Source organism: Chiloscyllium plagiosum, unplaced genomic scaffold, assembly GCF_037043375.1.
Source record: "Chiloscyllium plagiosum isolate Xiang-an unplaced genomic scaffold, Cpla_swu_hap1 HiC_scaffold_1, whole genome shotgun sequence".
NCBI classification, from domain to species: Eukaryota; Metazoa; Chordata; class Chondrichthyes; order Orectolobiformes; family Hemiscylliidae; genus Chiloscyllium; species Chiloscyllium plagiosum.
Genome location: NW_028270139.1, coordinates 119,381,078 through 119,403,709, shown reverse-complemented (window position 1 = coordinate 119,403,709; position 22,632 = coordinate 119,381,078). Strand labels below are relative to the sequence as shown.

Genomic DNA, 22,632 nt, shown 5'->3' with positions numbered 1-22,632 from the left:
CCTCAGGAAGTTCATTCCATGCGCAAATTACCCCTTATGTAAAAGATTTTCTCCTCATGTCTTTTTTAAAACTTTCTCCTCTCAACTTAAAAATGTGCCTCCTGGTCTTGAAATCACCCCGTTGGGTAAAAACAATTACCACTGATGCTATCTATAACCCTCCTTATTTTAGAAACTTCTATAAGATCATCTCTCAATCTTCTACACTCCAGCGAAAATAGTCGCAGCATATCGAGCCTTTCTTTGTAACTCAAACCTTCCACACCCAGCAACACCCAGCAGGCATTTCCAGCAAAACAAACAGTTAGCACCAGTCACTTCATTCACAAAAACAAACTCTCAAGACCCCCAGTGAACTTTCCATGGCCTTTTATTCAAGAAACCATTCCAGGTATTTCCACAAAATGTGAAATGAAGATATTTTCACAATCCTTCAAAACGTAAGTAGTCCAATCAATATTAAATAAAAATCAGTTTATGACTCCTAATGATAGAGCATTTTAAGATGGTTAGCCGAGGATGCTACTTTGAGGAGCTTCTGCACTGAGATAATTCACCTCAAAAATAACCTCAACCATCTTCCTTTGTGCTAAATACAGCTCCAAACAGTGAAGAGTATTCTCCTGGTTCCTACTGGTTTCAGCTTTGCGGCGAGTTTTATTGCAAATTTAGTCCAAATATTGCTTTGATGTCAAGGGCATTGATGACTACCTTAATCTAAAGCTCAGAAAAATTCAAAGGTGCAGTGGAAAGTTAACATGATCATACATTTCTTGCAGGTAATATAGGGGTACTCTTGCTAATTTGGTGAAATTCTGCAGTGTTTAATAGGTTATTTTAATAAAACAAAGGTTGTACTTATTTAATACTAGAGTGGGATGTTAGAAAAGGACTATTTTCAGCTTGTATTCACTCAATTCTGAGCCAGGCCTGGTCCATTAATCTTTTATTCCCTCAAGTTCTTTCCCTGCTCATCCCCCACCTGTCATTCGGCATTCTATCTTTCACTTCTCCTCTCATGTATTTTGCCCATCAGTCCCTACTCAAAACATCACAGTCATTTGCTGTGATGTAGAGCCATCTAGACACAAAACATTAGCTTGCTCTCTCTCCACGTATGCTGCCTGACCTAAACTTTCTTTGCTCCTATGTCTCCTTTGCTTTCTTACTTTACTGCTAGTATCTAGGTTGAACTTCCCCCTTGGAGAAAACTGTTGTTATCCTCTTTGATTCAAAGTTAAAAAACACACAACAGGTTATAGTCCAACAGGTTTATTTGGAAGCACTAGATTTCAGAGCACTGCTCCTTCATCAGGTGATTGTGGAGTATAACCACAACCGTCTGATGAAGGAGCAGTGCTCCAAAATCTAGTGCTTCCAAATAAACCTGCTCGTCTATAACCTGGTGTTGTCTGATTTTTAACTTTGTAGACCCCAGTCCAACACCAGCACCTCCAAATCTTTGATTCAACTTAACATTAAAAGGAAAGATTTACATTTTAAAAACATATTTTATAATGTTCCAATGCCCTTTATAGCCAATATATACCTGTCTAGATAATGAAGTCACTGTGTAATACAGGAAATGCAGCACCCAAATTTGCACACAACATGATCTCACAAATAGCAAGAACAGATACTCCAATAAGGATAAGGGATAAGTTATGACTAGGCCACTCCCTTGCCCTTCTTCAAAATTGTGCCGTAAGATCTGTCAAATCCATTTGAGACAGTAGACAGGACGTTAGCTTTTAATCTCATCTGCAAGATTTGTCAGCTTTGTAAATGCAGTATTCCTTCAATACTGCACTAGACTGATGGCCTCGATTTTGTGCTCACATGTCTGAAATGAGATTTGAACCCATATCATAAAAGTAAAATCACTTCAGACTGAGCCAAAGTTAATAGCGGAGGGTGTATTGAACAGAAATCCCTGAAATGTTAATCTCTGCCTCCTGGTAAAAAGAATAAGTATCAACTGTGTCTCCATTTTGGTTCTGAACGTCAAATGCTTTGTAAACACATCTTTTGCCATCCCGAACACCATTGTGGGTCATAGTCATAGTCATAGTGTCATAGTCATAGAGATGTACAGCATGGAAACAGACCCTTCAGTCCACTTCATTCATGCCAACCAGATATCCTTAATTAATCTAGTCCTATTCGCCAGCATTTGGCCCATATTCCTGAAAACCCTTCCCATTAATATACCCATCCAGATGTCTTTAAATGTTGTAATTGCACCACCACATCCTCTGGCAGTTCATTCCATACATGTATCACCCTCTGTGTGAAAAATTGCCCTGAGGTGCTTTTTAAATCTTTCTCCTCTCATGTCAAAGCTATACTCTCCAGTTTTGGGTCATTGCATTGACATTCTAGTTTGCTCTGAAACCTAGCAAATGAGTGTTAATACTGTGCACCTTCCAACCCAAACTAGCAGTGGCAAAGGACAATTTTAGTGATGATATGAGCGATGATATTTCTTGCAGTAAATGTTGCCTAAATCTCCTGTGCTCCATCTAGTGACACTGCTCATCCTCCATAATTATGGAATACAGGACTATGACCACAGGAAAAGCATAATAATTCCTAAGAAGTTTTGACTATAACTAATTGAAGGAACATGACTTGAAGGTAAGGTTGGGTTAGGCTTTCTGTAATCTGATCAGAGAAGCACTTAGAAACAAGTATTTGTATCTACAAGCAGAATGGATAAAAGGAAAAGCATTTCTGTATTCACAAATGCTGTGCCCATTTGTTCTTATCCTGTCTGGATCAATCAATCCTTCTGTACCTCATCTGTGGCATGACAATACATCAATTATGTCCTCTGAGTAGTCTGTAAGCTAACAATCTATAGATACTCATTTGTAGTCCTGTTTTAGTTACTGATTGCTTAAATTTTTAAACAAAAAGTAACATAGTTGTATACTTCAGGAATATAAAAAGTGAATTTATTCCACAATTATTGCATGTATTATGTATGCATTCTATGTAACAATGGTGTGTTAATATTATTAGCTAAAAATATGAATGCAAAGATTTAAAGTAAGGAGGAATAAATGTTATGTATCAAGATGAAAATATGATCAGCCTTATTATAGTTTTAGGTTTGGCTTGCTTGTAGTTTCTTCTTGTAAGAGAACAGATTTAAACCTTAAGTCAGTTTCAGCAGCTTCAATGGCTTTTGTAGTCACATAGTTGGTGATCTCTCCCCAGTTGAAATGAGCAGCCTGAACTCGTCCTGGAAATGAGTGAAGGCACCTTTGTTTCACTTACACGGCACTGCAGGCTGGTACTTTTGGTAGCTCAGTTCAGTACAGCAGTTCTGGATGCCTTGCTCTTGTCTCCTTTTGAGAAGCAGTTGTTGCTTCAGGATTTCTTTTTCATGGTATTCAGATGATTTTCCTCAAAATGGGCACTTCCAGTAGCTCAATCACATTCAAACAAATCACTGCAAATTTTAACTTTTGGTGAATTGTTGTTCCATTAACAAAGTTTTTTTTTGGAAACTTTGAGATCCTCTCCTCTTCTTTTCAAAACTACAAAAGCATTTGAATCTTCAAACATTTTATAGGTTCAAGAAACAGTGCTAATTCATGAATTAATTAATGCCCCTTTGTGGTTGGCTTTTAAGATATCACTGACTTGATTGTCTACTTTCATGCGGCTTTCAGGGCCATTTTCTAAGATTTCTTGGGTCCAGTTGGAAGACAGGTTAGCTTCCTTTACAAAAAAACATGTGTGACATGTATGGTATGGTAGCTCAGTGGTTAGCACTGCTACTACACAGCGTCAGGGACCTGGGTTTGATTCCACCTTTGGTCTGTGTGTAATTTGTACGTTCTCCCTGTGTCTGTGTGGATTTCCTCCCACAGTCCAAAGATACTCAGGAAGGGTAGATTGCTGCCTTCCCTTCATCTCTACTTACTTAGAACCAATTTGATCTCTAATTTGGTTTCAGTGCTGAGAATAGATCATTAACTTTATATCGCGCGCACTCTCTCTCTCTCTCACTCTCTCTCCACAACTGCTGCCTAACCTGTTGAACATCATAAGATTTTAACTTGTCTATTTTTATTTCAGCGTTCCAACATCTGCAACATTTTCCTTTTGTATTAGTGAAGAAACTAATCCCTCTCAACTCAGCCAAAGTTGGAGTCCTCCAGACAGGAGCCATAGAAAGGTGCCGGGAGTAGGGTGAAAAGGGAATTACTGGCTTAGTTATTACAATGGTCTGACATTACAAGGTCCCTGGAAGGACCAGTAAGGTCAGTCTCTCTGCATACTGATTGAGCTCAGATCCTGCTTCACTGGAGTTTACTGTGATTGATATTTGGAGTAGTTGTTCTTAAACATTACACTCGCATTGTTCTTGACTAACATACTAATAATCAATGTATCACATAAATCTTTAGAGATGATTACAAAGCTAAGGAAGGAATAAAAGGGAAGTATTCACAATCTGAGAGGGTAACTAATAAAAGAGTATACCAAATGGTATCAGGAACACAGTGGCATAAACTCGGAATCAATGCTGACAGTAAATAGCTTCCCATTTAGAACTAAAAGGTAATAGAATACAGAATGCATTACTACACTTACTGAAGTGAAGGCAATCATGATATTTAAGGAAGCATTAGATAAATAATTGATAAAACTTTTTTTTTAAATATTGAGGAAGTGCAGGATTAAAACAGGTACCTGCAGTATGGAACAATGAACAGAGAGAAGAGAAAAGTTTGTCTCAGTAAGAGAGTGGGAATGGCAATTTGCTTACCACTGTCATTTTTTTTTAGTTCCAAGCAAAAGAAAATAAACAGGAAGTTCAGCTTCATCCCAGGTTAGCTGCTCTGGGATTGAATAACATTTCCACATGCAACTGCATTCCTCCATTCTAGGTACATGATTTTTCCACTTACTTGTTATGCTTGCACAGTCTGGAAATTTCTCAACATTAGACTCAAAGGTTTCCCATGTCAGTGAAATATGATGTAGAAAAGGAGCATGCTTATGTTTGTTTTGATTGCTAGTTTTACCAGCAACAGGTCACAATCTTGTTGCTAGAGGCTAGAGCTTGAGGGATGGCAAACCACATCATGCATACATTAACCAGGAAACTCTACTGCACATGCCATTTGCACTGGAAGAATTCATAGATTGATAATCAATCCATTTGGCCACTATATGCTCAAACCTTCCATGACCATCAAGTCCTGGAGCTTTGGCTCATAGCTAAAGACACTATCCAAGGTGCAACAGGATCTCTTAATATTGTTAAGATAATAGAATTTTTTACCATAAAATTTAGTCAAACAATCTAATTAACGATATTGACAGATGCTGAATAGTTTTATTATTTTCTGATTGTCCTTCAGTGGGAGATATTGATTTTTAGCTTCTGTAATAAGGAATGCTGTGTTTTTGGATTATTTTGCCCATTTTTAAAAATGTCTTTAGTGGGTTACTTTTCTTGTTAAGTGTACTTCCAAACAGTACTATTATCTCTACTGTAATACATTAGCTTCTTTTACCTCAGTTTGTAAACATGTTTTAAAAATTAATTGACAGATTTCAGGTAAGGTTGGTACATTGTTAGAGTATGACCCAAAGAAACTGGTTTTTGGCAAAGATGTAGATCCAGATCGTAGCATTTTCAAAAATATTCTTTAATATTGGGTGATGGGATGTATTGACTTTTTAATTTGTTTCCCTTCTTTCACATGAAGTAGGACTTATGGCTAGACAAACATTTCAAACTACCCTTGAGAAGGTGGTGCTGAGCCCAGTTATTGATACATTGCTGTCCATGTTGTACAGGTACATCCACAGTATGGTTAGGAAGGGAAAGGTTGTGAGTTGTTTGATTTAGAATGTTATGAGTTGTCTCATCTGCCATAGTGACCAAAATGTGAGCAGTCTTTCAGTGCAGCTTGTTGGATGTGAATTGGCCTACAGCCTTGCTCATGAGAATGAGGCTTTTATTAAAATTCTATTTTTTAGGTTTTAGTTATTGAACATCAACCAGACAGGGGAAAGCCTCAACAACGCCGTCATTGCAATATCATTAAGTTAACACACAGCATGGTGGACGTACACATCTTTGCATGTATCTTCAACTTTTTAAGTCTTAAGTTTTCTATAGATATGCAAGCTGTCAACATCTATATTAAATACTGAGTTCTTAAAGTCTAATGGATAAATATAGCTCCGAAATTTTGTCTCGATTTTCAATAGTTAAATTGTACAGGTTAAAATCGGCCAACATACAAGAGGAACTTAGATTTGGCCTACAGGCAAATGTACACTTGGACAGATCACAGTAAAACCTTTCTGCTCACAGCTGTAGAGTTTTAAGATATGTCAAACTTCACAGCATCTTTTGCATTTAGCAGTAAGTCTAGTTTATTGATGTTTAAAAGTGCAGCCTCGAGGATTCCTTTAATCATACTGCTGTGTAATGGGTTTTATTTAATGAAGGCTGCACTGATGGTGAGACTCTCTTTAAAATTTGGCATTTGTTTATTTCTAACGAGCAAAACAGTGAACCCTGTATATATCGTTCCCGACTATGAAGCAGCAAAAGACTTTTTCATATGCAATTCTTTATATTTCCTGCAAGTGTCTGGTGATTGATGAGATGAACTTTTTCCCTTACAGTGTCAAACACTGAAGCAGTCACTCTGGTGGGAACTTAGCATTTACAGACTTTAAATGATTGGAATGCAGACAATGAAGCTTTAAACTTTCCTTTGTTACATACAACATAGGGCATGCTTTTTAATGAAATACAATTGCTGCAATAATTTGTTTTTTGTTACCAACAGGCTTCCCAAATGAACTTTCACATTCCACACCAATGCATGAACATTACTGTTGGAAACACTAGAAATGCAATAACTCAAAGTTGAGAAATCCCCACTGTTTCTATGCAATTTTATCCAGAGGTCAACTGCTTTATGACTCATGCCCTTTGACACCATTAAGGCAGGACCTCTGCCCTTTGACATCAACCAACACAGCTACACACGTACTTAAAACAATTGCCACCATTAGGCCAGATGTGTGTTTCTGACTTCCTTTTCCTTTTTGACATGGGATTTTGCTCAAGGGAGCCATAAAACAAACAGCGCTGGTGTTCTTTTTCTGGGAAAAAGCTTCAAAAAAGCAACATAATATTTCTTCTAAATTGGAAAACGTGACCTCTGGTGTACAATAATTCCTCTGCTTGAGTATTGAGAAACCTAATGGAGAATTCTTACAATCCTTCATCTAGCTCAGGCCCCTGAAAGCAGTGCGCATTAATGTTCTGTAGCACAATAAAATGATTCTCTTACAGTTCTCACATTCTTATATACCCAATACCTTTTTTCTATAGAATAAATGCTGTATTTACTATTGATGAGAAAAATGTGAATTGCATTTTAAATCCTAAATTGCTAATAGGTTGGATGCTCTCCAACTTTCTTTTTTCGTCTTCTTGAAGGCACTGATTTAAAATGGTATTAAAATCCTTGTAGCTATTTGTTTATTGGTTTCTGCTCAGTCGCAAATTTATATGTGCGTGGCAAGATTGTCTCATAATACTGAATCAGTGGATGAGGGAAGAACACAGGCAAGCATTATTCTACCTTCTCCTGAGATCTATATACACTTGCACCAATAGGGTTGTTACTAGAAAGCAATCAGAATATATTTGCTAATGAACTTATGAACTATGAGTAGGGCTAGGCCACTCTGCCCATGATTCAATATGATTATTTCTGATCTGATTACTCCATATTCCCATGCCTCCAATAACCTTTCATCCCCATGCTAATGAAGAGTCTAATTACCTCTGCTTTAAACATACCCAAGGATTCTGCTTCCGCCACCCTTTGAGGAAGAGAGTTCCAAAGATGCATGGTCCTCCACGAGAAAAAAAAATTCTCCTTATCTCTCCCTTAAATGAGTGACCCCTTATTTTCAAACAATGATTCTCAGTTAGAGCATAAGACATAGGAGCCGAAATTAGGCCATTCAGCCCATCAAGTCTGCTCCACCATTCAATCATGGCTGACTCTGGGATATGTTTAAAGCAGATTCAACCCATTCAAGTCATTCAACCTATCAACTCCAAACTGACCCTCCAAAGAGCACCCCACCCAGACCCACTCCATTCCTACAACTCTGCATTTTCCATGACCAATTCATCTAACCTGCACATCTTTGGACTGTGGGAGGAAACTGGAGCACCCGGAGGAAACCCACACAGACAGTCGCGCAAGGCTGGAATTGAACCTCAGTCCTTGGCGCTATGAAGTAACAGTGATAACCACTGAGCCACTGTGCCACCTCAACTACTCATGGTTTTGAGACAGACTTTTAGAACAGAAGGAGAAAGTGTCCATGCCTCCGAGTCTCCACATAGCAAAGTTCTGAGAGTGACACTCATGAGCCTGTGAGGTGGCCCAAGATACTTGAAAATTCCTCAAGTAGTGATGAAGCAAAAAGCTAACAAAATACCACAGCCTGAACCTTTCAATCAGGACACTGCAGCTTCATGCTCCTGCCAGCACCAGGTAAACCTTTAAAAAGCCGATAGAGTAGCAAAGAAGCTTGGGAAAGTGAATTGTTTGATTCAGATCTCAGATTGCGCAATTAAGCAAATCCTTTGAGAATGAATATATCAGTGGTGATGAATTGGAGGGAGACATGAGGGACTTTGAAGCCCCTATTACCTAGATAACCAATAAAAGCATACTGGCAAGCTTAGACTCCTTATTCACTCAATAAGAGGCAGAGCAGTGAGCAGACTTAATGAGACTGCTCAATGCATTAATGGCTATGGTGAGACAAGCCAGGCGGCATCACCCTAGCTCTACATGTTGTGGACATGGGGGAAGCCTATCTTATAAGGCAACATCATTATCAGCTACATCCAAAAAAGCTGGCCAAAGCTCAGCAGGAGATTAATGACATACTAGAGAATAGCAGCAGTAGCTGGAGCTCCCTATTTGTACTTGAAGAATTTTACGTCCTCGAAGAATTTCAGTAGATTTGTCAAGCATATATCCATGCTGACTCTGTCTGATTCTGCCCCTATTTTCCAAATGCTTATCCGTTGCTTCGTTTATACACTCTAGCATTTTCCCCACTACCAATATTAGGATTACTGCTCTATAATTTTCAGTTTTCTCTCTGCCTGCCTTCCGAAATAGAGATGCTATTCTCCAATGTGTGGGGACTGTTCCAGAGTCATGAAGATGGAACAGAACTCAGAAATACTATGTACATTTTTAAAACATATTTCTAAAATTTCCTAAAGAGTGATACAGCCAACAATGACTGCAAATGTAAATTTTATGGCTGCTTGGAGAGAGAGAGAAAGGGAAAGAGACAGACAGACAGACAGAATATCACACCTATGGATGCAAAGTGAACTTGAAAGAACAGTCATTCATAAGAGGAAAGAGGCAAAGCAATACAGACTGGACACTGAGCTCTTGTGATTACAAATGTAATGAAGGGCTAATAATTTACTGTGGATTATGCCCAAAACTTCAGGCACATTTCGTGTTTTTCCTGCGTAGAGTATACAAGGACAAAAGTTAATAAACCAGTTTCAGCTCTACTGTAGGGTGCTAGTGGGATTGAATGTTCCTTTTTTTCAAAAGCCTGAGTTCAAACATTAGCATGCTGTGAAGGTCATAATCAATTAACAATCACTGACATACTCTTGCGTTGTGAACAAAGATGCTCCCTTGCTCACTGAATGTGAGAGGTCAGCTAGCTAGCAGCCAGCCAAAAGGAAAACAGGACAACAAAAAGACTCTCTCTCTCTCTCTCACCCTGAATGCTGGAATTTAATTATGATTGAAAGGAATCAGAACTTCAGAATCTCAAACAATCCGTGAAACTAAGGATCAGGATGCAGACTGCTCAATTATCAATGACAACATTAGCAGCAACTTCCAATTATACACTCAGAATGTCTAACTATCCACTCTTCATGAACAAGTCAGAAATCAGTCTGTTTTTTGTTTTAGCTTTTAATTTTTGGATTCATCTTTTATTTCTAATTTATGTTTATGTGTTGTGTTATGAATTCTTATTGCATTTAACTCACTCTTAACTCAAGAAAACCTGGTAAATTATTTTATTTTGAAACATAAGTCCACTTGGGTCTGGAAGAAAAATATTCACAAGGAAAGGAATGCGGGTGGCTAAATAAAGAAGGGAAACCAGATCATCCCTAATCACCCATACTTTACCTCCCAAATAGAAAATCCTAGTTACTGTTTCTGAAAATTTGCATTAATGATTTAGTTATTAATCAATATAGGCATCAATTCATTCTTCTCACCATCAGCCATTACCCAGTGAGAATATATTCACCTCTAAGTCAAGGGATGAGAATTCATGGCTCAATACAGAGGTTTAAGGACATAATCTAGACAGATACTGCAGCTCACTACTGTGGGCATGCTACATGCTGAGTTATGTAATAATGTGGATCAGGTAGGCGTAAAGAATTCTAATGACACTATCCCAAAGGAAAGCAATAAAGCTCTCCTCTGTGTCTTGTCCAATACCTATTCTTCTACTGACATCATATGAACAAATAATATTCAGTCATTATCACGTTACTGTTTGTATTTGCAAACTGCCATATTTCCTCCATTAAAGCAATGGCTACATTTCGAATCTGTATTAATAAAGCTTATGTAATTTTCTTAAAATATTAACATGCAGAAAATAGACCTTTGAGCTGCATTGCTTAAGCTAGAGTGGTATGTAAAAGACTCAGAGACAGTACAGCTCCTCTAACAATGTTACTGGGAAATATTGAGATGTCAGGAAACCTCCTATATTCTGTATAAAATTTTGATCTGGGAAGAGTTTCTTCAACAAATGGAACTTCAAATAATTTGCACAAGGGCTATCCACTGGAGCAGTACTTGCTACAGAAAAAAAACTTACACAGTATCTTACAGAAGGCTGCATAGCCATGTAACATGCAGTGTAGCAGGAACACTGTCAGACACAGGAAATTCTCCCAATTAGCTATCTTCAATTAATTTCAAAAATCTTTCAGTAATCATCCCTAAGCAACATTGCCAGTATATTTTTACTTCACAAAACTTGTTTTTCCAAAACTCGTGGTGATTTTTAGGAAGGGACTGGAGAAACTCAACAGGTCAGGCCACATCTGTTTTGACAGAAATAGAGTAAATGCTTTGAGTCCCATAACTCTTCTCTAGAATGGGAGTCATGGAACTTGAAACATTAACACTGTTGTCTCTCCACAAATGCTGCCAGATCTGCTGAGTTTCTCCAGAATTTTGCTTTTTTTAAATTTTAGATTCCCAGTATCCAACAGTATATTGCTTTAATTGGCGATTTCATATTTGCCAATAAAACTTAGGATAGACTCCACTTTGCAAACAACGATTATATGAACAGCTTTGGTTATTATACATTGAAGTTATGAAGCTGAAGTGGGATAATTGCTTCTTCTTCATTTGCTTCAGAAAACATAGTGTTTTCAAAATATAAATTTTGGACGATTATCTTGTTTGCTGACCATGACTTAGAATGTCAGCAACCAGTTCCATAGAAGCAAGAATTTGCTTTGAATACAAAAGGAAATTTGACAAGTCTTATCTTTTAAAGGTTAAAAAATCAATGTTCAAAGGGACATCAACTATTGTGGAAGACTTCATAGCTCATATTTAATAATTGTCAAAAATATAATCCTCATAAAACTCTTTATAAATGCCTCAGGTCTCTTGACAAAGTCAAGGATGTCTTTTTCTCTGTGGCTAAATGAAAGCAAACAGGATGAGTTTCTGACTTAGCCAGGGATTACTGCTAAAATGGGATAAAATTATCTTTTGGCAGCAATATGATTAATATCTTAAGGGCTGGAGGCTAATTGCAGGAACACTTTAAAGAATTTGTTTGTATTTGTAACTATTTGCAGCACTTTAACAGCAGAACTCATTCTAATGAATTTGTTGTAAATCTTACAAGATTTCCCTAGAGTCCTGTAACATTCTATGCACTAATTCTGGTGGAACTACAATTAAAGATTGAGAGGTTAGTTTTGGGTGAGGAAGTGGATGCTGCCAAGTCAGAGGGAGATGTATCTCTGTGGAGTACCATGTAGAGAACTACAAAACTGTTGATTATACGAAGCCTACGGTCAGAGTGAGGGTAACTTCGCCAGGGTGACACAGAAACAGCGAGTTGGATTAATATAGGAATTTGGGGCAGAGGTGCTTTAATTAACTTTTATTGCAAGAAATAAAGTTTTCAGAGCAAGAGTCAATATTTTTAATCTTTAGAGGGAAAGATAGCAGTTTGTGTTTAAGAGTCGAGAGTGTGGTGCTGGAAAAGCACAGCAGGTCAGGCAGCATCCAAGTTGTAGGAGAATCGATGTTTCGGGCATAAGCCCTTTATCAGGAATGAGGCTTGAAGCTCCCACAAGTTTCAGTCCTAATGAAGGGCTTATGCCCGAAACATCGATTTTCCTATTTCTCAGATGTTGCCTGACCTGCTGTGCTTTTCCAGCACCACACTTTTGACTCTGATCTTCAGCCTCTGTAGTCCTCACTTTCTCCCAGTTTGTGTTTAAGAGACTATTTTCTTTTTTCTCTTCTGAGAAATTTGTTACATTTAGGAGATTGTTACATTTTCATAGGCGGTTCATAAAGTGCAACAAATAAGTTACAGGATGGCAGGCTGGGAAAATACATTCAAAAGCATAATTGTACACAAGCAATGGATTGTCTTTCAAGAGCTATTTAATGTTTTACGGCAATCAAGGTGCAAAATCTTTAAAACTCTCAGCCTAACCATGGCTTAGGATTGTATAAAATTTCAAGCAAAAGGCCTATAACACTGTCAGAAATAAGAGTAATTCTCAAAATCACAATCCAACAAAGGATGACCAAGATACTGATTAGGAAAGAATATAATGTGCAAACCAGCAAAAATCTGAAAAATGGACTCTAAAGGCTTCCATAGGTATGTGAAAAGGAAATGTTTGACTAAACGAATGAGGGTTCATTACAGGCAGTCAGGAGAATTCTCAATGTGGAATAGAAAAATGGCAATGAGGCTAATTTATTATCTGTGTCTGTTTTTACTGAGAACGATACAAAAAATCTCCCAGAAGTAAAGATCCAAGTTTCTAAGGAGAATGAGGAGTTGAAGGAAATTAGCAGTAGTACGACGATGGTAGTGGAGAGGTTAATAGGGGCTGAAAATTGATAATTCCTCAGGACCAAGATTTACAAGGATGTTGCCAGGATTGGAGGATTTGAGCTATAGGGAGAGGCTGAACAGGCTGGGGCTGTTTTCCCTGGAGCGTGGGAGGCTGAGGGGTGGCCTTATAGAGGTTTACAAAATTATGAGGAGCATAGATAGGGTAAATAAGCAAAATCTTTTCCCTGGGGTCAGGGAGTCCAGAACTAGAGGGCATAGGTTTAGGGTGAGAGGGGAAAGATATAAAAGAGATCTAAGGGGCAACTATTTCACGCAGAGGGTGGTACGTGTATGGAATGAGCTGCCAGAGGAAGTGATGGAGGCTGGTACAATTGCAACATTTAAGAGGTATTTGGATGGGTATATGAATAGGAAGGGTTTGGAGGGATACAGGCCGGGTGCTGGCAGGTGGGACTAGATTGGGTTGGGATATCTGGTCGGCATGGACGGGTTGGACCGAAGGGTCTGTTTCCATGCTGTACATCTCTATGACTCTGTGACTCTATGACCTGATGGTTTACATCTCAGTGTTGAAGGAGGTAGCTATAGAGAGAATCAATGCATTGTTGATTATGTTCCAATATTCTGTAGATTCGGAAAGGCTGTGAAAGCTTTGTCTTTGAATATGTCTAACGGAGATTTATAGATTTCTGATTACAAGCGGTATACCGAGTTAAGAGATGGGATGAGTGAAGATGTGTTTGATCAGTCATGATTGCTTTGAATGGCAGGGCAGGCTCAACAGCCTGAAAGGCCTCCTCATGTTCTATGTTCTTATGATGATTTGGGTGCATGGATCATATAGAAAGGTTGGCAATGGTAAGGTTGATTGGTAGCAAGATAATATACAGATGGTGGAATTAGCTGTTTGGAGAACATTAAAGCATTGAATCTGAGGTGCACACCACAGTTATTTATTTCTGTAGGTTCACCACTTCTGGATAATATCATATACGACTAGAGTAATGACTGGGGAAATATCATGGGCTGCTGTGCAATTTCATGATGTCTCCCTACATACCTTCCTCCAGCTTGTGACTGAATGGCAGGAGGTTCTCCTCCCACTGGGGAAAACCTGGCTTAGAGAGGCAATAGCTATAGGACCTGACTACAGAACCACATAAAGGGGAACAACCTTCTCCATGCTGCAAGGATGATTGGAAAACCAAATCTCAAAATGGGCGCACCCGATGAGAGGGTATGCATACATTGTGAGTGCGAAGTGTTAGTCAGGAGAATGGCTGATTGGAGCCCGCTTGGCCAGATTGCTAACTCAAGGAGCCTTAACATACTGCCTGGCTTTCCAGGGCTGCATCATAGGCTGGGAAGGTAAGGGAGGGTTCCTACGATGCACAGGGGTAGAGTATGTGGGAGGTTATAAATGTAGTTTCTGCAGGTGGGGGAGGGGAAGGGGAACATTACACAAACGGTCACGGAATTCTTGCACCATACTTAAGGCTAAGATTTTAACGAATATAGAGGTTTTTGTTTAAGATATAGTTTTAAACTAAGAAATAACTTTAAAGTGTTGTAGTTGACCACAAAAGAAGCAGTAGGGGCATTTCTCAATAAAACTTATAGTATAATAAGAGAAACTGGATAAAAGAACAAGCTGTAACAAACAAGGAACAAAGAATGCAGACATACAAGGACAGCAGGATGACCAGATAAGAAAATAACTAGAGAAAACAAAAGTGAGGTAATCGGCTTATGATAGGATGGGAAAAGGGAGGTGTGATTCCACAACTTGCAAACTGAATAAGAATGCTTACATGCTTTGTTTTCGCGCGCATTTTTGCTTGATTGCAGAGGCGTCCAGTACTTGCAAGGCCATAATAAATTGTTCTTGTTTCCAAGGCTTTGTCGCAGGCTGATTTGTGAGTGAGTTCTGTTTCTCACAAGTACTGAAGCTTATGGGAAACAACAAAAGAGCTTGATCCTTCTGAAGATGGAACTCCATGCCAATGGAATGTAAGGCTTTATTTGAAAGAAAATTGAGTATAAAAGTATGAAGTTATTGCTAAAACTATGCAAGGCACTAGTCAGACTTCAGCTGGAATACTGTGAACTGTTTTGGTCCCCTTATTTAAGGAAAGATATACAGTACTGGCATTGGAGACAATGCAGGGAATTGACTAGGCTGACACTAGATAGGAGGAACTGTTTTATGGTGAGACGCTGAGTAGGTTAGTCCTGTACTTATTGGGATATAGAAAGGTTACTTTCCCTTGGGGGAGAGACTAGCACCAGATGACATAATCTCAGAATAAGTGGTAGCACATTTAAGACAGAGGTGAGGTGGACTTTTTTTCTCTCAGAGGGAAGAGAATTTGTGGAATACTAATGTATTCAAAGGACTGTTGAGGCTGCTCATTAAGTAGTTAAATAATGTAAAAGATTTTTAATCAATGAGGGAAGCAAAAGTTGTGGGAAAAGTTATGTTAGTGGAGTTGAGGATTATCAGATCAGCTGTGAACTCATTGAATGTTAGAGCAGACTTGATGGGCTGAATGGCCTAGTTCTGCTCCTATGTCTAATGGTCTTATGGAACTCATTGGTATTTTGCGGTCTTTGCCGGAGAAGAGGGCCAACAATGCCCAAGAAGAAAAGGATTGGTAGGTGAGTGACAAACCTGGCAGTGCTGATGAAGAGGGAGGAGGACATCCTGGATCTAGTCAGTGAAGAGGGAAGCAGATCAGTTGGGCAAGAGGCCAGAATTCATGCCAGGATTATTGGGCATCTGAGAAACCTTCTCTCAATATGGTCTGATTTTTGGGATGCATCTGTTAAAGATATGGTGACTTTTCTCAGTGTTCATCAGCAATGTTGAATGCTACACATCTATTTGGTCTCTTCAACAGGTCAGTCATTGTGTCTGGCAGCCACAAACCTGAAGGACTCAGAGGAAGAACAAGGACCTCACAGTGGCCCATCCCATCCATGCGCTGTACCTTATGCAAGCTCAGATACTCGGTGGATTTGAATGCTTCAGTAGATATTGCAGCACAAGCTGGTTCAAGCATCACAAATGCAGTGGGCAAGCTGTTGGAGTCAGTGGCACCGGCCGTCCAGGTCACTCTCATATGGAGTAATGTGGGAGACCAGGCAGGCACTGAACCTCAGGCTGGTAATGAGCTCCAGGGGTTGTATGGAAGGTGCAGGTGTTGAATGTTCAAAGGAAGATGAATAAGGACCTGGAGGAGTTTTCAGAGGGTAAAGCACACCCTACATGGACACTGGAAATGTCCATCCAGACCATGAGAAATGTGGTCTCACATCCACCTTCACATGTAACATTCTCCATGAACAAAGTGATCACTCTTACATCGAAGCAAAATCAAGACTATGTTCAGGGTGGACCTGCATTCTCTCCCACGGGGCTGAATCTCCCCAGTTACTGACACTTTGGCCATTAGTAAGAAAGTAGGGAGAATATTGCTCAATAGCAAATAAGGAATTTCTTGACCTCAAGAGCAAAAACTTCCATTTTCAATCAACTTTCACAAACCAAAAACTACAAAGTCACCAGCACATCCAAACAGATTCCATAATTGGAGCAATAGGTTAGGCAATTTAAAGGCCCTAAATGTAAAGGTATACAGCTCTTGAAAGCTGATAACTTGGGCTGATGTCAGGTTAAACTTGGTGGTCCTTGTAGGTTCATGATTAAAGCAGGTTGTAGGTGTGGAGGAGTGATTTATCTGTTCTCGTGGAGACAGCAGCTGAGTTCAAGTGTTTAAAAGGTGGCTCTCTCTGCAGCATATGGCTAATGAATAGCAACAGACAGGGTTCAAACCTTGCAAATTAACTGTAGAGAGAGAGTTGCTTCTTTAATATCACAGTTGCTGTGCTGGTCTCAAGAAAAAACAGATGCTTAACCACACAAAGATTGAGCTATCTTGTCACAATTTGCCATTGTGGATTCCAGCTGTCTGTCTTACACAATTACAATAAATTATTTTCACAGCCAAAGTCTCATTTCCATCCAAGGAAAAACACTCTCACTGTCCAACCTATCTGACCCTCTGATTGTCTTATATGTCTCAATTAAGTCACCTCTCAAACTTCTTCTCTCAAACGAAAACAGCTTCAAGTCCCTCAGCCTTTCCTCGTAAGACCTTCCCTCCATACCGGGCAACATCCTAGTAAATCTCTGAATCCTTTCAAAAGCTTTCACATCCTTCCTATAATGCGATGACCAGAACTATACGCACCAGAGTTTTGTACAGCTGCAGCATGGTCTCGTGGTTCTGAAACTCAATCCCTCACTACCAAGAATCTTACCATTAGCCCAGTACTCTGCATTCCTGCTACTCCTTCCAAAGTGAATTATCTCACACTTTTCCACATTAAACTCTATTTGCCACCTCTCAGCCCAGCTCTGCAGCTTATTTATGTCTCTCTGTAACCTACAACATCCTTCGTCACTGTCCACAACTCTACCGATCTTAGTTTCATCCACAAATTTACTTACCCATCCTTCTTTGCTCTCATCTACATCATTTATAAAAATGACAAACAACAGTGGACCCAAAACAGATCCTTGCGATACCCCTCTAGTAACTGAACTCCATGATGAATATTTCCTGTCAACTACCACCCTCTCTCTTTGTTCAGCTAGCCAATTTCTGATCCAAAGCACTAAATCACCCTCAATCCCATGCCTCTGTAGTTTGTGCCATAGCCTACCATGGGGAACCTTATCAAATGCCTTACTGAAATCCATATATACTACATGAACTGCTTTACCTATTTGGTAATCCACCTATTTGGTCACCTATTTGGTCACCTCCTCACAGAACTCAGTAAAGTTTGTGAGGCATGATCTACCCTTCACACAACTGTGTTGACCATCCCTAATCAACTTATTTCTTTCTAGATGATTATAAATCCTGTCTCCTATAACCCTTTCCAACACTTTACTCACAACCAAACTAAGGCTCACAGGTCTGTAGATTAGATTACTTACAGTGTGGAAACAGGCCCTTCGGCCCAACAAGGTCCACACCGACCCGCCGAAGCGCAACCCACCCATTCCCCTACATTTACCCCTTTACCTAACACTACGGGCAATTTAGCATGGCCAATTCACCTGACCTGCACATCTTTGGACTGTGGGAGGAAACCCTGTAATTTCCAGGGTTGTCTCTACTCCCCTTCTTGATCAAGGAACAACATTTGCTATCCTCTAGATTTCTAGCACTATTCCTGTAGACAATGACGACCTAAAGATCAAAGCCAAAGCCTGGCTTCCCAGAGAATCCTAGGGTAAATCCCATCCTGCCCAGGGGACTTAACTATTTTTACATTTTCCAGAATTGCTAGCACCTCCTCCTTATGCACCTCAATTCCATCAAGTCTAGTAGCCTGTATCTCAATATTCTCCTCGACAACATTATCTTTTTCTGGTGTGAATATTGACGAAACGTATCCATTTAACACTTCCCCATCTCCTCTGACTCCAAGTACAACTTCCCACTACTGTCCTTGATTGACCCTAATCTTACTCTATTCATTCTTTTATTCCTGATACCTGAGGGTTTTCCTTGATCCTATCTGCCAACGACTTGTCAGGTCCCCTCCTGGCTCTTCTTAGCTCACTCTTTATGTCTTTCTTGGCTAACTTGTAACTCTCAAGCTCCCTAACTGAGCCATCAAGTCTCATTCTAACATAAGCCTTCTTCTTCCTCTTGACAAGAGATTCACTTCCTTAGTAAACCGCGGCTCCCGCGCTCGACAACTTCCTCCCTGCCTGACTGGTACATACTTATCAAGGACCCTCAGTAGCTATTCCTTGAATAAGCTCCACATTTCAATTGTGCCCATCCCCTGTAGTTTCTTCCCCATTCTATGCATCCTAAATCTTGCATAATTACATCGTAATTGCCTTTCCCCCAGCTATAACTCTTGCCCTGCAATATATACCTATCCCTTTCCACCACTAAAGTAAACATAACTGAATTGTAGTCACTATCACCCACCTCCAAATCTAACACCTGGCCAGGTTCATTACCCAGTATCAAATCCAATGTGGCCTTGCCCCTTTTTCCCTTCCATACTGTGTCAGGGAACCCTCCTGCACACATTGGACAAAAACTGACCCATCTAAAGTACTTGAACTATAGTATTCCCAGCCAATATTTGGAAAGTTAAAGTTCCCCATAACAACTACTGTGTCACTCTCACTCCCATCGAGGATCATCTTTGCTATCCTATCCTCTACATCTCTGGAACTATTCGGGGGCCTATAGAAAACCCCCAACAGGATGACCTCTCCTTTCCTGTTTCTAATCTCAGTCATTCAACCTCAATAGATGAATCTTCAAACATCCTTTCTGCCACAGTAATACTGCCCAATGCCGCACCACCCCCCTTTTACCATTTTCTCTGTTCTGACTGAAATATCTAAATCCCAGAACCTGCACGAACCATTCCTGTCCCTGTTCTACCCAGCACGGAAACAGACCCTTCAGTCCAACTCAATCATGCTGACTTTGCATTTTAATGTCTCCATTTTAATTGCTTTGGAATGCAGAAAATACAGTGATGCAGCTGCTTGGATATCTTTAACTGTGATTTCTACTCATTAGAATATGTCATAGAGTCATAGAGATGTACAACACTGAAACAGACCTTCGGTCCAACTTGTCCATGAAGACCAGATATCCTAAATTAATCTAGTCCCATTTGCCAGCACTTCGCCCATATCCTCTAAACCCTTCCTATTCATATACCCATCCAGATGCTTTTTAAATGTTGCAATTGTACCAGCCTCCACCACTACCTCTGACAGTTCACTCCTTACACGCTGCATGGAAAAGCTGCCCCTTAGGTGCCTTTTAAGTCTTTCCCCCTCATCTTAAATCTACTTCCCCACTGTAGGAAAAATACCTTGTCTACTTATACTATCCATGCCCCTCATGATTTTATAAACTTCTGTAAGGTCACCTCTCAGCTTCTGACACTGCAGGGAAAACAGCCCTAGTCTATTACTCAAATCCTCCAACACTTGCAACATCCTTGTAAATCTTTTCTGAACCCTTTTAAGTTTCACAATATCCTTCCTACAGGAGAGAGATCTTTATTAAATTTTAGTTTGTGATTTCCAGCCAGTAAAATCTTGACCACTTGTTGTAAAGTGGAGCTTCCGACTATTGACTCAAGCAGGCAGTGTCAATGAAAGGGGGAGGAGGAGGGGCGGTGTGCAGCTCTGAGTCCTCACCAGATCCTTCTCTCTTTCAGGTAAGCAAGGAAGTAGATTGGCTGGATAGGAAGTGACCTCTGTCATTCATGGAGGGTTCAATGACCAGGGAGCATAGATTTAAGGTAAAGCCTGCAGGATTAAATGGGATGTGAGGAAAAACATTTTTTTTACTCCAAAGAGTGGTGGGAATCTGGAACTCACTGTCTGCAAGGGTTCTAGAGGTAAACCTCCTCATAATATTTAAGAAATATTTAGATGTTGGAAATGTTAGATGTGTACTTGCGATGCCAGGGCATACAAGACTATGGGCCAAAGTGCTGGAAAGTAAGATTGGAATAGTTAGGTTGTTAATTTTGAACAATACAGAATCAGTGGACCAAATGGTCCTTTTTTGCCGTGTAGACCTTGCTGACATTAAGTCAGGAGTGTGTTGGAATATGCTTCATTTTTTTTTGGATGGGTGCAGCTCCAACAGCATTCAAGATGTTTGGTACCATCTTGGACAAAGCAGTGCACTTTATTGGCACCCCATCAACACATTCAACATTCACACCCTTAGACACCAACGTACAATGTCAGCAGTACATATCATTTATAAGATGCATTGCAGCAACTCACCCAAGCTCTGAAGGCAGTGTCTTCCAAATCCATTACCTCTACCATCCTGAAAGACAAGGTCAGCAGATGACCACTACCTGCAAGTTACTGCCAAAGCCACATACTAGCCTGACATGGAACTATATTAATATTGTTAATCAGATGTGTTCAAGTATCGAACACTATCATGATATTTAAGCAGAACAGCACAGATGTGTTTAAAGAAACGCTGGATAAAGACATGTGGGAAAAAAGGAATCAATGAATATTTTGATAGGATGAGATGAAGAAGGATGAAAGGAGGCTCTTGTTAAGCATAAACACTGGACTGGGCAGAGCAGACCAAAACGGCTTGTTTGTTTCTCTCTGCTGTAAATAGAATGTAACAATATGGAAGTTGGTGAGGACAGGGTGTAAAAACAACCAGTAACATGATAAATTGGCTGATTATATAAATATTTCAGACTTTGTTATTGTCAAATAACATGACACTAAACATAAACTTCTCAGCGATATTTGTGTTATCGTTTGTTGGCTGCCCCTCTTCCAGTATCTGCATTGCAATATAAATATTAGAGCACTGATGTCTCTATCAGCAGCTCTACAATGTAAATAATGCAACATCAATACATTCACCACGGCTAACCTGGCATTATTAGCAATGCAGCATTTGTACTGACAGCTTTGCAATATATAAAAACAAATCTGGTATCAGCAGAATTACTACAGAAACAATGTGGTATCTTTCTCATGACCAGTTCTCAATTGCCTCCATGCCTGTATGCCTGACTGCCAGTTTTGGACAAGATAAAATCTCCTTCTATTATCATTATGGCATTAATAAACAGAGATTATTGTTTACAACTTCCATCATCTGATTTTTAATATCTGCGGCCATAAAAGACATGTGATTTTAAAAAAAATAACGGTGAAATATGGACCTAATTTTTTTTTTTAAAGTATTCATTTGTAGGTCATGGGTGTCATTGGCATTTATTGCCTGTCCCTAGCTACTGTTGAGAAGGTGGCAGTGAACTGCCTTCTTGAGCTGCTGCAGTCCATGTGCTGTGAGGGAGGAAGTGCTCCGAAGGAGGGAATTCCAGGATTTTGACCCAGTGACAGTGAAGGAACAGCGATGTGTTTCCAAGACAGGATGGTGAGTGGCTTGGAGGCAAACTTGAAAGCGATGATGTTCCCATGTATCTGCTGTCTTTGTCTTTCTAGATGGAAGTAGTTGTGAGTCTTGAAGGTGTTGTCTAAGGATCTCTGGTGAAGTTTTGCAGTGTATCTTGTAAATTGTACGTACTGCTGCTACTGAGTTTTGGTGGTGGAGCAAGTAGATGATTGTGAATGTAGTCCCAATCAAGTGGGCTGCTTTATCTTGGCTGGTGTCATGCTTGAGTGTTGTTGGAATTGCACACATCCAGTCAAGAGGGTACCCACCTCACTCCTAATTTATGCCTTGTAGATGGTGGACAGGCTTTAGGGAGTCAGGAGATGAATTACTCACTGCAGTATTCCTAGCCCCTAACCTTATAGCCTGAAACGTCGATTCTCCTGCTCCTCGGATGCTGCCT

The 22,632-nt window shown here is 39.8% G+C and overlaps 1 long non-coding RNA gene across 1 annotated transcript in view; it reads left to right on the top strand.

The window, feature by feature from the left end:
• The first annotated feature begins 4,835 nt into the window (after positions 1-4,835).
• LOC148152201 (uncharacterized) overlaps positions 4,836-22,632 on the top strand; it is a 186,489-nt gene continuing 168,692 nt past the window's right edge. The window contains exon 1 of the long non-coding RNA XR_015758004.1: positions 4,836-4,904. This is a non-coding gene — a long non-coding RNA (uncharacterized LOC148152201). The remainder of the gene's footprint in view (positions 4,905-22,632) is intronic.